Raw genomic sequence first — 14,106 nt, 5'->3', positions numbered from 1 at the left:
ACCTTAGCCAAATACATTTAAACTCCTGTTTTTCACAATTCCTGAAATTTAATAATTCAATCAAATATTCCCTATCTTAGGTCAGTTAGGGTCAATATTTTAAGAATGTGAAATGTGAATAATAGTAGACTTAATAGCTAATAATAAACACAAAGATGTGTAGATCCACAACTGTTCTGAAGGTGTGTTCCTCTACTAAAACTCCAGCCAATAGGCGGAACCAGCACAAAAAGAAACAAAAAAAGGTGCTCAGTTTCCTCGGACAATCAAGTGAATGTTCAGTCAGTGAGGTCCACTCGGCTGATACATGACAGTAACAAGTACCTTAATCACTCCAATAATGGCAAGAAATATTCTAGAAAACAAACTCCAACCAATAGGAGGCATAAGAACAAATAATGTGCAGATTCATCCACAAACTGTTCCGAAGGAGTGTTACTCCACAAATCATACTCCAGCCGCTAAGCTCAATAAAAAACAAAGGCGCTCAGTTCCTTGGACAAACAAGTGAATGTTCATTGATGTAGGTCCACTTGACTGCATAGACAGTATCACAAAATAACTTACTCATTCCATTGACTTTATGAAGGACATTACTTGCAGTGGGAATGTAAATATTTTGCAGCAATCCTTGGTATCTATTCTCAATTTGGCCAAGAACATCAGTGCAAAAGCGATCTTGGCTACGCACTGAATTAATGTGTTAACTCGACAGCCCTAATTGGAAGTCAATGAAAAAAAGGCTGTGAGAGATAGAAGTACAGTCCATTCAATATGTCATATTGTCTTAAAGTCCTAAGTCATATCTTACAACGTATCCTAATGCACAATTTTCAGCATACAAGTTTCCTGCGACAAGCAATTTATCTGTTCACACTGAAAGTGAAACTGCAGTGTGACACAGCACAATAATAGGGAATCACAACATATTTGATGTTTAATATACAGTTATGAAGAGTGGGATTGATTTCAACGTACACAACAGAGCACATTGAACAAACTTTACTTTTATCCCTCTCAGTGTTATTTTCATCCATGGATTAAATAAGGTGTATAAAGTGACTACCATCAAAAGGCCCCACATGTGAGGCACTGTCAACACATGCCTAGCAGTCCTACGCACAAAAGAAAACTTCACAATCCTAGCCATATTTGTTCCAAGGCAGACATCAATGGTCATGACAGCTCAATTACGCACCCTATGTGCCGTAGCTTTGGGCAGCTATACAAAGTATATTCTAAGTCAGTGGTGAGACAAAAATATACAGACACTGGTTGTATGAGGCTGACTGAAGCGGAATTAAAACAAATAATGTGTGTGCTGTCTAACAATCATGATTTATTTTCCATTGACCAGACAAAATCACAGCAGCACAAAGGCATGCACAGTGGCAGGCTGACCATGACTTTGATTTTAGTAAGGAAATCTTGTTTCTTGAATAACAGAGCTGCCGTAACAGACATCACTAATGAGACAAGTTGCTAAAGAGAATGGAAGGCATGTTTGCCTTGTTTGCATTGGCTTCTTTAGAATCCATTAGCTGAATTAATGAATAAGCATGCACTGCTTCACACAATCCATTTCTGTGCAAGGATGTGTACTTAACTTAAGCGAGTACCTCCTGAAAATTCATAGATGCCAATGTTAGCCACTGAAATTGGGGAAAAACATTAGTGAAGTGTGGTCATTTGTAAAAATTGCCTGGGTTTGTTCCAGCAACTTGGGACACCTTTCTCCTATCACGAAGTCAAAGGAAGTTAAAAAAAACAAAACAAAACAAAAACAGATGCATTAACTGCTTTAATAGCGTAATTGTTTTTTTTTTTTTTTTTGTTGTTGTTGTTGTTGTTGTTGTTGTTTATGCATTAAAAAATATTGAAATTGTGTTACATTTCCCAGCCCTGGTTAAAATCAGGGACTTAAAAACAAAATAGTTTTTCATTTCAGTTTTTTCTGAGCTTTCCTGTGTGGTGGAATTATCTGCATAGAAATCATAACTAGCAATTAATTAACAGTTATGTGGAATTTTATTTACAGATTTGCTTTGGAGTCAAAACCCGGCAGCATCAAATCTGTATTAATGCATCATATCTAACAATAATTCAGTGAAGAATGGAACTGAGACATGTCCTTTTTACCTCTAATAATGTTTTCATTGTATCTGGATTAGCTGTGCTTGTACAGTATATGTAGTATTTAAACATAGTTGTTAAAAAGATTCATCCACAACAGGCAATTAGACAAAAACATTTGTGATGCAGCAGTTTCCTTCAGGATCAAACCACGTTACATTTTTTGGGGCAACATGAAGTGGTGTAGAACCAAACATCTTCTGTGATAGAAACCTTGACTTCATGAAAAAAATTATCTGAACAAAATTAACCGGTTATAACCGGTTACCAGCATTTAAAATTTAATACGTTTTAACTCCAGAGCAATTGAAAATCACTTTGTTCAAGTTTTCGGTTACATTCTGTTAAATATTTTGTTCATTTTCTGTTTCTGTTTTCGTTCCTTGAACCATATTTAGTCCCTGGTTAAAATACATTCACTTATCCCAGATTAATATGCAGAGAGAAAGCTATAAATAAATAGACATTCATAGGTCGATTTCCCTGAAAAAAAAAAACAATGAACACTTAGTGGCGCTATCAAACTGTATATTTGAGCATCCCGACAAGCCTGAAACAGCAACACTGGCTCAACCAATAGCATGAGTTTGTGATGGAACTATCTGCACATATAATACACACTTAGGCTTTGAAAAAAATTACAAAAACAAAATACACACAATTAATCAAATAAAATTCTATCCAGTGGTGCTGGACAAACTGGTCAAAGAGAAGACGCAACACTGATTTGTTGGAATGTGGAATTCTTCAAAACTGTAGTATTGCCTGCTAAGTAGTTTTCATGTACCTTGAAAACTGCTGTTACATTGTGATTCTTTTGCCATTTGTGCTTTTAGTTTTGATATCCAGGCAGCAACAAAATAAAATGTCAAATGTTTTGCAGTTTAAATAGCAATCGCAAAATGTGGGAAAACATGACTTTTGGACCAATTCGTGCAGCCCAGGATACAAGCATTCAGTTGCTGGCTTCCCATTTATTTAAAGCATAGCACACTATAAGAAAAAATATGTTCTTAATGGTTTCAATAGCTGTGATAGATAAGGTTAATTTATCTAATTTATGAATCAACCTGAGCTCAAAAAGGCAGATTAGAGCTGGCAGTACAATCCACTCTGAATTTGACCACTGATTAGCGGCAAGTAATCAGTCATCAAAATCAATGGTGCTGGCCCTCCAGAGTAACAAAAACATTTTGCTGGATAAGATCACATACACTTTGTGCAGTCTTTCTCACTTGAAATTGCAGAAGACTAACTATGCTTGTCTTGTTTTCTTCTATGACAAAAGCAAATGATAACTGCCAAAATGTAAATTCTAAACTGAGGAGAGATAGGAATTTCAAACACAGAGAAAACAAAATGGCTGTAGTCAAAAAATTAAATGGCCCTCCACCTCCCCCTTTATAGCATGCTGCCAAAAGGTGTTCTTGTTCTGCTATTTGGTTTGGATCGGCTGCCAAAAATTAGATATGTCCTTGGATATCTCCCTCTTTACTTTGTCTCCTGTCAGGACTTGGCTGTCCTCCAGTGCAACTAGCCATAGCCAGAAACAGAGGGATATCTATTCACATACATAAACATCACTTTGGATTTATCCTTTGCTCAAATACTGTTCTTTTGTGTTATCCTATACTCTATATATGTATATAATAGGTTTTAAGGAATCTTTTTGTGGGCAAACACTCCACAAGTAGTAGATATGTTTATGTTTTGATGATAAATGCGATTGGTCTCCTCATCTGACCTGGGTTTTTCCAGTGGCTTTCTACTAAATTATGAAAAGTTACTAACAGTTCTTCCATTTTAAAACACCAATAAAGTCATAGCCAGAACCACAGCTCTCAAATCAAGACAGTTTCAACTGCTTATGCATAAAATACATAAACAAAATGTTACATAAGTACTTACTCATACAAACTTTCTAATTTCTCATATTATCCCAGCACTTATTAACCTACTAACTAGTCTTCATTTCCAACCATATGACATAAAATGTTCATCCATGACATAAGGCCCCAATGAGGGTATAGGTTTAACCAGGGCCATTGACCAAACCTTGGTGCAACTAAAGGAGAAGTTGTTATGCATTTGTGTGATTTCCATCTAATTAAATGCCAAACGTGCATCTGAAAGAATTACTACCCCTAGTTCATGGGATAGTGCAAAGATAGTCAGTCACTTTGTTAACTATTCAGTTGTTCATTCTTTCACACTTGCAAAGTATGCTTGCAGTAACTATAGGCTTGTAAAAACAAAATGCACAAGCATGCAAAACATTAGTTTCAAGAGAAAGATACTGAGACAACCACCTAGAATAGCAACACCTTGCCATAACTCCTCCCCTTTCTGGAATTAGTGCAGGACTCTAAACTTACAGGCTACGTAAACTGATTTCCCTCTTAAACAATATGATTTATCTGATCTTAGTAAATGTCAACAAAGGTGAATGTGACATTGTATCTGGCATACACAAGATGAAAAGACTAATGACACACCTGATAGGAAACCAAGTACTTAGGTCAACAACAGTTTTATCATTAACTACATTTCCATCCAGGGTTTTTTGCGGCAAATGGTGTAATGCATTAAAAAGTTTACCGATATAGCTGATGGAAACGCAAATTATCGCTAGAATTTCACAAGTGTCGTCATAATATTTTTCCATTTTACTCTAGCGCATAAACTGTGTTAAACGTGCTTACTAACAATAAAGAGGAAAAAGATAATCTTTTAAAAATACCTCTAAATGACATTCATTGAATTAAAGGGAAAAAAATACTTTCTATCAGTTTAATTCAGTAAAGAAATAAAAACATCCCATTGTTATCAAGTGTTTTTGTCTTGTTTTGCATTTACAAATGTCTAAAAGTACTCAACAAGATACATTTACTTGAGAAGCAACATATAAGATATATAGACTTGCTTTAAGAAAATGTATCTTAAAAATAAGTGTATTTTGTATATCAGTGTATTTTTTTCACTTGGTTATACTTCTGCGAGTGCAGTAAAGACAAAATATACTTATATTCAAGATCTATTCTCTAAAAGTAAGTCTGAATATCTTACATGCTGCTTCTCAGTTGAATTAATCTTTTTTGTTAAAGGATTTTTAGATATTTGCAAATATTTGTATTTTTAATATTATATTCAACATTCTCAGATAACAATTTTTTCTACTGCAGTATAGTTTCTAAAAAATGTAAGTTGTTTTAAAAGAGTTTTACATATTTATATTGGAAAACAAGCCAAAACAAAAACAAATCAAAAACATATTTTGTTGCAGTGTATAATGGGGCGAAGACTCTCTCACCTTTCTGTTCACTTCAATCCATCTTAAACTCACAAAAAAACAAACTCTCTATTTTCTTTATGCCCAGTGACACATATCATGATTCAATAAGTCATGAGCCATCATGTTATAATCTAGCTGCATTAAGCATGTGCACTCGAGGGATGAGCATCTCCACGACAGAGTGTGCATCAGCCGGATGCAGTTTCAATCTCTTCCCCTTAGGTTGGGGCATTCGTGCAACTCATAAAAGAGGTGCTGACTGCACAGGAAAATGACAATTTCGGAGTTTGTAGTTATTTACATGATCTGCTTCCATATTATTTTAACTTTAATACAGCTATAACGCATTAAATATACATGTAACTGCATTTAAGAAGTAAGGTCTGGGTTTTTCCTGTGAATCAGTGAAAAAAATACACTGATATTCAAAATACACTTATTTTTAAGACACATTTTCTTTAAGTCTAAAAATCTTAAATGCTGCGTCTCAGGTGAATGCATCTTTTTTTAAAGGATTATTAGACCTTTGGAAAACAAGACAAATGGGATTTTTTGCAGTGAATATCTTTCACTGAATTAAAGTGAAGAATACTTTTTATTAAGTTTAATTCAGTAATGTCATTTAGAGGCATTTTTAAAAGATGATTTTTTTTTTCTCTTTATGGTTAGTAAGCACAAATAATACACCCTTTAAGTCAGGGTACAAGCTGTATAATCAGTTATGAGCTAATGATTAATCATTGTAATAATCGCTGAATTATCGTTCAAATAATCGTTAGATTAATCGATTGTCATAATAAACATTATTTGCAGCCCTAATCAGGAATGAATATGTAAACACTGATATTACGCTGCATCCATTTTTGTTTAGCCTAATAGCTGTGCACACAGAATATACACATGGATGGATGCTCCTTATACTAAGACCTAAAGTTTCCCCCACTACTTGGTACAGGTTGCCAGCTGGAACAGGGCCATGACGACTCACTTTCGGTCGGAACCAGTGGCAAAAAGCAACATCAGGACCAATATTACAGTCCTATCAGAGGGGCAACTGTTCCCTTTTATGGAAAAGTCTTAAGGGCAGATTTCTTTTGCTATAAACCAAAACTTATGCGACAAAGTGTGGTTTAAGCATGACGTCATAACGCACACCATTTGTACCGATAAAAGGCCATTTGAATGGAAACAAGCAGAAGACGGCAAACATTTTATACGCATTTGCTACCCATTACACAAGATTATTTTTGTGTCTGAAAACCCAACGAGCTGCCTACCTGACAGCCTTAACGTCATCACAGAACGCAACGTTAGAACGTGCGTATGATGCCCAAAAATGCTGTCTAAGTGGGCAACAAACCAGGTTTTGAGACACAGCCATTCAGCAATGAGTAAGAACACACATGACATGGTAAGCGTCTTACAGTGGAAATTACTATAGGCGCTTGACAGTGCAAATACACGCCTACTCTCTGTCAGCGGGAAACTGATGCATGGTCACGATTATAGTAAATTAAGCTTTAATATTGCAATACATATACATATAGATATAGCAAATGCTGGTGTCCCACATGGTGAGTTACATAAACATCCACCTTCGGTATGAAACTACACATCTGTTATTGGCAAACATAATGACTGTAAGGTTTATAAAATATAAGACTCTGATGTTCAAATGCAGATTGGCGTTAGTCCACTTTTTGCTTTGGTAAAAGATGGAGCTTTGCAGTTTTTAAGTTCTTCACCAAAAAGGGCTCCAGTAGTATTTTTAAATCCAAAACAACCCTATCTCCTTAATATTTTCAGTTCCATTACAGCAGGAGCTTCAACACCATACGTAAATACAATATATTGAAAACGACATGCTTTGATGAAATCAAATGTTATGCTTGGTAAATGCTGACTAGAGACTGCTCGTTGAAGGAGCGCGAACGTGAACTCACCCATTTCTGAAGCTGCTGCTACTGAAGTCTACGAGAGTAAATCCATCCACTTACATCGAGATCATGACAAGCACTTTACAATCCCTCAAACTCAACCAAACGGCGTTTATAGCGTTAAAATGGCGTCAGTTGAAATCTCGGGTTAGATTTGTTTAAAAGAGAAACACACGTAAAGAAAGACTGATTTGTAATCGGCGAGTGTAGACGCGCGCGAGCAAATTCTGATGAAATGCGGATTAAAGCAGGAATATGGTGACCTGTGGGGCTACAGTACAGTACAGCCTCACTGCATTGAATTCCCTTCAAATCATCAGGCTCGGGGGTGGATCAAGCCTTCCCACTGCGGAGAAAACAAATCTTCTCTTGCGATCCTTGATAATATCCAAAGTCCTGCTTTAGGTGACAGGCTCCGAGCGGCCACGCAAGGCAAATTTCCAGGGCTTTATGGATGCTGTCGTTCCCGTTTCTGGACGTGTTTGACCGGACTATCACGAGTGTGATGTGAGTCCTCCTGGACTCCCGCAGTAGTTTTTGATATTGATCAGTCAGCCCTGCTCTCACCAAATGCACTGACTGCTCACCGGCGCCCTCTGCCTGCCAAATGTAGCGCACAACACTTTTTAACAACATCTGTCAGTCAGTCATCCATCCATCCGTCCGTCCGTCCGTCTGTCTGTCTGTCTGTCTGTCTGTCTGTCTGTCTGTCTGTCTGCATACTCAGATGTTTAGCATACTGGACTTGTATATATCACAGTGAATCTACAAATTGCCCAGATAGTGTAAAATGTTCAAATAATTTTCAATACGATTTAAAAATAATAGAAACAAATATTCTTATATCAAAGAGATCAGCAAATCAGGAAATTTCATGAGACGCAACTGGCAGTCAAACACGTATCGAGCTACATATAACACCTAAGATACACAAAAGCTACACGTGCATTTTATCAGGCACTTATTGAGTCTAAATAGACACTCTTTCATTATTAACACAAATTACATAATTTCAGTAGTACACCCAAATGACAATAGCCAAATCTTATACTGTTCATGTGTTGTACTTGCTATAGTTGGCTTTCATGGTGCTTCTTCGTCAAGTAACAATGTCAAATGTAAATCAAGTCAATCACTGAAACACCAGCACCACCTTGAGTAAGAAATTGCATGTATAATTTGTGTGTACACCCATATGGAATCCTGAAGATTCACCAACATTGCACAAAAAATCAACATGATATAGTATACATTTGTATGAGTATAGTACTCCATAGTTTTGTCATAATCAAATAAATATATATCCTCTGAAATTAAACTTATATAGATATGAAATATCTAAAATATCATAAAAATATGATTTATGGAAGTGCCTAAAAAAGCGGCACTATTGCATACCTAAGGTCTCTAATGACCCTATACACTTTTGGTAATTAAGCAGTTTTATATATATATATATATATATATATATATATATATATATATATATATATATATATATATATATATATATTATTATTATTTTATAATTATTATTTTTTGTTGCAAATTTGGCATTTTTTGTGTTACACTATTTATAGGGTTGAGGGATACAAAGTAGGGTCACTAAGTACCTGACGGATACGGTTAAGGGTTAATTCTCATTACCGTAACACATAGAGTCAGAGTCGTGTCAAAAAATGCTGTTTTACAATGTTTGTTTTATTATTATTCAAATCAGCTCAAATGAAAAGCAATTGGCCTACCCAGGGAGTACTGCTATGATGCTACAATTTAAAAAACATAATTTTGTCTCATTGTAGTTAGGGGAATATTATAATGACCATCTTTTACATGTTGCGATAATTATAATTGGGGGGTAAAATGTGCATAGCTGTCATGCCAATAATGTCACAATGAAAAAAATCTTAAAGGCCCTAAAGATAGGATTCATTCTCTATATGCAATATATAATTTCTCTCAATTTTGGAGTCAAATAGGACCAGGACATTTTTGTTTTTGACAATGTTTTGTGAGAATCACCTGTTTACTTAATGCTTATTAAAATAATGCTTAACTGATTTTCAATATCTGTCCAGTGTATTATGTGTATTATTAACTTGTGTATATTAGTGTCATCATTGGGCACAGTTATTTATATCTATGCAATCCTAATAGTTTTGGATAAAGTAGCTCAGGTACACACATTTCATTTTCCATATGATGTGATGTAGTTTCATGAAAACAATTTAATTTGTGGTAATTTACCCTATATTAAGCTTCTTTCTCAAAGTGAACTGGTATGACTTTATTGGCCTCTTGAATATTCGTAGTATTGTTTTGTTTGCTCAGCTCGCCAACTGACATACAAAAGTATCTGGTAGTAAATAAATACTGTAAATAGTGAGACTGTGTGATTTATAAAAAGCATGTTTAATGCTAAACTGTCGTCGCTTATCCCCACATTATTTACCTTATTAGACAGGATGAGTGTTTATATCTGAGCTGGGCATTGATTGAGGGAGAATGTGATGACACTCTGAAACCTTTCCAATATAGTGGTCAGCATCTGCTCCCTCGACAGTCAATCAATGTCTTGACTGTGTTAGTAAATATTTCTCATGGGTCAACCTTGAAAATCAATGATGCTGCCAATTATTCAAGGAGATTCATTTTTTTTTCTTGTGGAAATGTTGTCATGGATACCACACTTTGTACCGGATTAAGAGTGCAGAGGTTTGAGTGGTGTGTATAATGGACCTGGACATGTACAGTATATGCCTGCCAACTGTCTGAATGCTCATGATCTTTTATGAAGACTATACAGTAGCCTATATAGAATGTTTGAGTTGCACCTTGCCTTAAGAAATGAAACTGAGACCAAACATTGAGGTCGTAGTCAGATCTGTGAAGAGTCCGATAAAGAACAGGTTAATCTATGCAGTTTGCTCCTCACACTTACATGTGGTTTTAGTGTAAGTTCTACCCACAGCACTCTACACAGAGCAGATGTGTTGTACAGTATGCAAAGTCTCACCGTGCAAGGGATGCTTCTTCAGAATACATGTTCAGTATTTGCTCTGATATGGCTTCACATTGCTGTGTTGTATAGCTAATTATTTGAAACAATATGACCAGCTCATATCATGCTTTTGAGAATAGTATTTTGCTGTTAAAAGATTTATTTTGTGTAAGCATGGAAAAAAATAGGCATATTTCAGTGTGCATAATATAATTTATATTATTAACCCAAAGATTAGCATTTAAAGTCTCACTTCATGAGATCAGCAAAATGTATTACAATGTCAATATCATCCCATCACAAAAAACCCCTTTAAAGGTTCTGTTTCGATTTTCAGAATGAGTGTTCTGACTGAGGAAGTTGATTTGGTACCTTTTTGCTTACTCACTATCAAATCTAGTAGTTAAGAAATGAATCAACTCTTCAGAGAACAGAATTAGTAAAACATGACACTACATTTGCAATGGACCCTTGAACTTGATTGTATTCTCAAATTGGAAAACACATCTGCTGCAGGTCTGCATGCCAATTATTTTTATTTTTTTTGATTCACGTAAATTAACATAGAAAAACAAAACATATATACACAGAATCAACATTAACCTCCACTATACTCTTCTCCCTCATAATCCCCAATCCCACCATGCCCCATCAACATCCCAGTGGTCGTAAATGATATAGACACACACACACACAAATACATTAAAATACAATAAAAATATTTTAAAATATAAATACAAAATAAATAAAAAATAATAAATCGCACATCCATAAATGACATACTCCCGCCCCATTTCTCCACGAACAAGCTATACTTCCCCATTCTTCTAAACGACCCCTCTTCTTCTTCCCAACTCCAAGCACCACTCCTGAAAAGAGGGTGCTCCAGCCAATATCCAACCCCTTAAAATTATCTGTCTGGCGGTCATGACACTGGTTAAGACCCAACTCTTTATGTGTCTATTTTCAATATCGATGACCACTCCATCGCCCCAAAATACAGAGTCTGGGGCAAAATTATACCAGAGTGCCCAATACATCGCACACCAAACTTTGAACCTTCAACCAAAACTCCTGGATTTTAACACACCCCCAAAAGTCATGGGTTATGTCTTCATCCTCTGATTGGCATCGCCAGCATGTGGATGTGTCTTTAAGACCAAGCTTATACAATCTAGAGGGGGTCCAATAGAACCAATGTAAAATCTTGAATTGCTTTTGCTTCTCTAGATGCAGCATTGAGGTTTTTTTTTTTTTAGAATTCTAGCCTACTGTCCCTCCTCCAATTCCAAGTTTACATATTTCTCACATGATCTCTTGAGAGTGATTGATGCTCTGTCCCCCAGACTCTGAATACACAGGGAGTAATACACTGATGCCTCATGACCTTTTCCAAAAGTATCAAAGTATCTGCTGCTTTATGGGGTGTAGGCTATTTCCAAAAATAGTGCAGAGCAAGTGGCGCAGCTGTAGATACCTAAAAAACTGAGATTTGTGGATCATAAAATGTTGAACAAAATTTTCAAAGGATCTCTACACACTACTCTCATATACATCACCGAGACAATCCACTCTGACCAGCAGAAAGGAGACTTATTAACAAGTTATATGGTTTTCAGACAAAAGCTCGAGGCAACATTTAGATACATATCCGAATTAAACACTCTGGACACATTTGTCCATACCGAGTGCAAATGTGAGATAACAGGGTGTAATTTAACTTCTCCGGTTAGATTGATATAAAGGCTTTGCAATGGCAAAATAGGAGCAAGAACGTCCTGTTCAATACAAAACCAGGGAGGGGTTCTGTGACGAGGCAGGTGAGGAATGAGGATCTAAATGCAGCTTTTAATGAAACAAAGATAAACAAAGAACTCAGAATAAAATGAAACAAAACACAGGGAACCAGAATGTGACAACACATGTGAAGATTGACAAATAAACCAGCTAAAATATACAAGGAAAACAAGGAACACCTGGGGAAACAATCAGGGAATGAGGGAAACCTGGGGAGACAATCAGGGTAAACCAATAATTAAATAAATCTACAAAAGACTACAAAACAAACACAGGAAACAGGAACGAGGAACAAAACAAGAATTTCAACATAGAAGTCTAGACAAAAACAGGGAATACATGACACAGCCCCCCTTTAAGGTGTGAAGCGATTCCAGACACTTCACAAAAATAAAAAATTGTCCATGGGATGTGAGGGGAAGGGGGAAACAGGCAGTTCAGGGGGCACAATGGGTAAGGGGAGCAGAGGAACAAGGCAAAGTCAGAGAGGATTGAGACCAAGGTGGAGCCAGAGGGATGGAGAACAAGGGCGACACTTCAGGCTCGGAGGACCAAGCTGGAGCCAGAGGTTCAGAGGTGGAACTGGAGACCAAACAGGCCAGATCATATCAGGCAGATGGCCAGGAGACCAAGGTGACAAGAGCAGGTAAGGAGGAAGGCCATGAGACCAAGGATATCAGAGCAGATTATGTGGGCGGCCAGGAGACCAGAGCAGATCACCTGGACAGCCAGGAGGCCAAGGAGACCAGAGCAGATCAGGCAAATACTAGGAGACCAAGGAAACTAGAGTAGATCAGGCTCCGATATGTTCTCAGATTGCTTGAAACAAGAGAGGGGTACATCTATAGGGAGTGACAGTAGCAGGTAGTTACATTTTGGAATACAATTCATTTTAATAACATTAACCTTCCCAATTATCGATAAATGTAACGGAGCCCACCTGCCCACATCACTCAAAAACCTTTTTATTAAAGGGTCAAAATTAACTGTAACAGAATGCATAATAATTGCAGCAATATGAATTGGATCTAGAAAATCCAACCTTTTAATCCTGGAATTCATCAATGTCATAAATTAAAAGACTAAAGGCTGTAACAGTCTTAGCTGTTACCCTTGTATTTTGTATCATACTCATCACTAGGGGGCTTGAGCGCTAAAACCCCAGGTATTTAATCTGGTAGTATGATAGAAGAAGTCAGTTTGTTTGGAAGAGGGAAGCATGGGATTATCCTTGCACCTCCAGCAAAACTCAATGGAGTCTTGGTTGAGAAACTTTGTTTCCAGTTCAATCATGTAAGTTTGTTTCTTCTTGTGTTGTTTATTTGTTTTCACTTGATGTATATAGTTTATCTGTGAGCTCCCTAGCTAATGGTAGATTCTTTTTCTAGATGGACTCTTTAAATCTTGTTTTATATTTTGTCATCTTGAAACTTTATATGTAGTTGCAAAGGCAATACATATGTGGATATCAAGTGGTTTCTCCCCAATGGATTGTTCTCACTGCATTGCCTTGTGGATTATCAAATATCCAGAGTACAAGGATTTAACTCTGTGAACTATCTTGTTTTTTTATTTTATTTGAAAAGCACTTGAAGGGTGATTTTCTATTTTTTGTATGAGTGGATTTTCTTCAACATCAAAGGGATTTGGACATAATCCTAAACATTGACCATTTCAATCTTTCATTGTAGTGATTCCATACTTACCTAAAGAATCACTCATCTACAACTTGAACTGATCTGATGAGCCTTTTTTTGTTTTTATTGTCATTGCCATTCTTTTTCTATTGGTTACTTTACATTACAGACCGTATTTTGATATATTGTTTTGACTGTACTGGTTTCATATTCAATTCATTCTCTTTCTCATGTACATGCATTGTTCTGTTTATTTCTTCTGATTTACCCAAAACCACAATTCATATAAAGGTATAAAAGTTATTTCTT

General features: G+C 36.3%; 1 protein-coding gene across 1 annotated transcript in view; it reads right to left on the bottom strand.

The window, feature by feature from the left end:
* Positions 1-7,874, bottom strand: part of LOC127643218 (SET-binding protein-like) — a 114,112-nt gene extending 106,238 nt beyond the window's left edge. The window contains exon 1 of the mRNA XM_052125857.1: positions 7,369-7,874. The gene's annotated coding sequence lies outside the window, so the exon portion shown is untranslated. The remainder of the gene's footprint in view (positions 1-7,368) is intronic.
* Positions 7,875-14,106: the final 6,232 nt, after the last annotated feature.

This window comes from Xyrauchen texanus, chromosome 4, assembly GCF_025860055.1.
Source record: "Xyrauchen texanus isolate HMW12.3.18 chromosome 4, RBS_HiC_50CHRs, whole genome shotgun sequence".
In the NCBI taxonomy this organism is placed as follows: domain Eukaryota; kingdom Metazoa; phylum Chordata; class Actinopteri; order Cypriniformes; family Catostomidae; genus Xyrauchen; species Xyrauchen texanus.
Note: the sequence above shows the minus strand (reverse complement) of the source record. Positions and strands in the feature narration are given on the sequence as shown.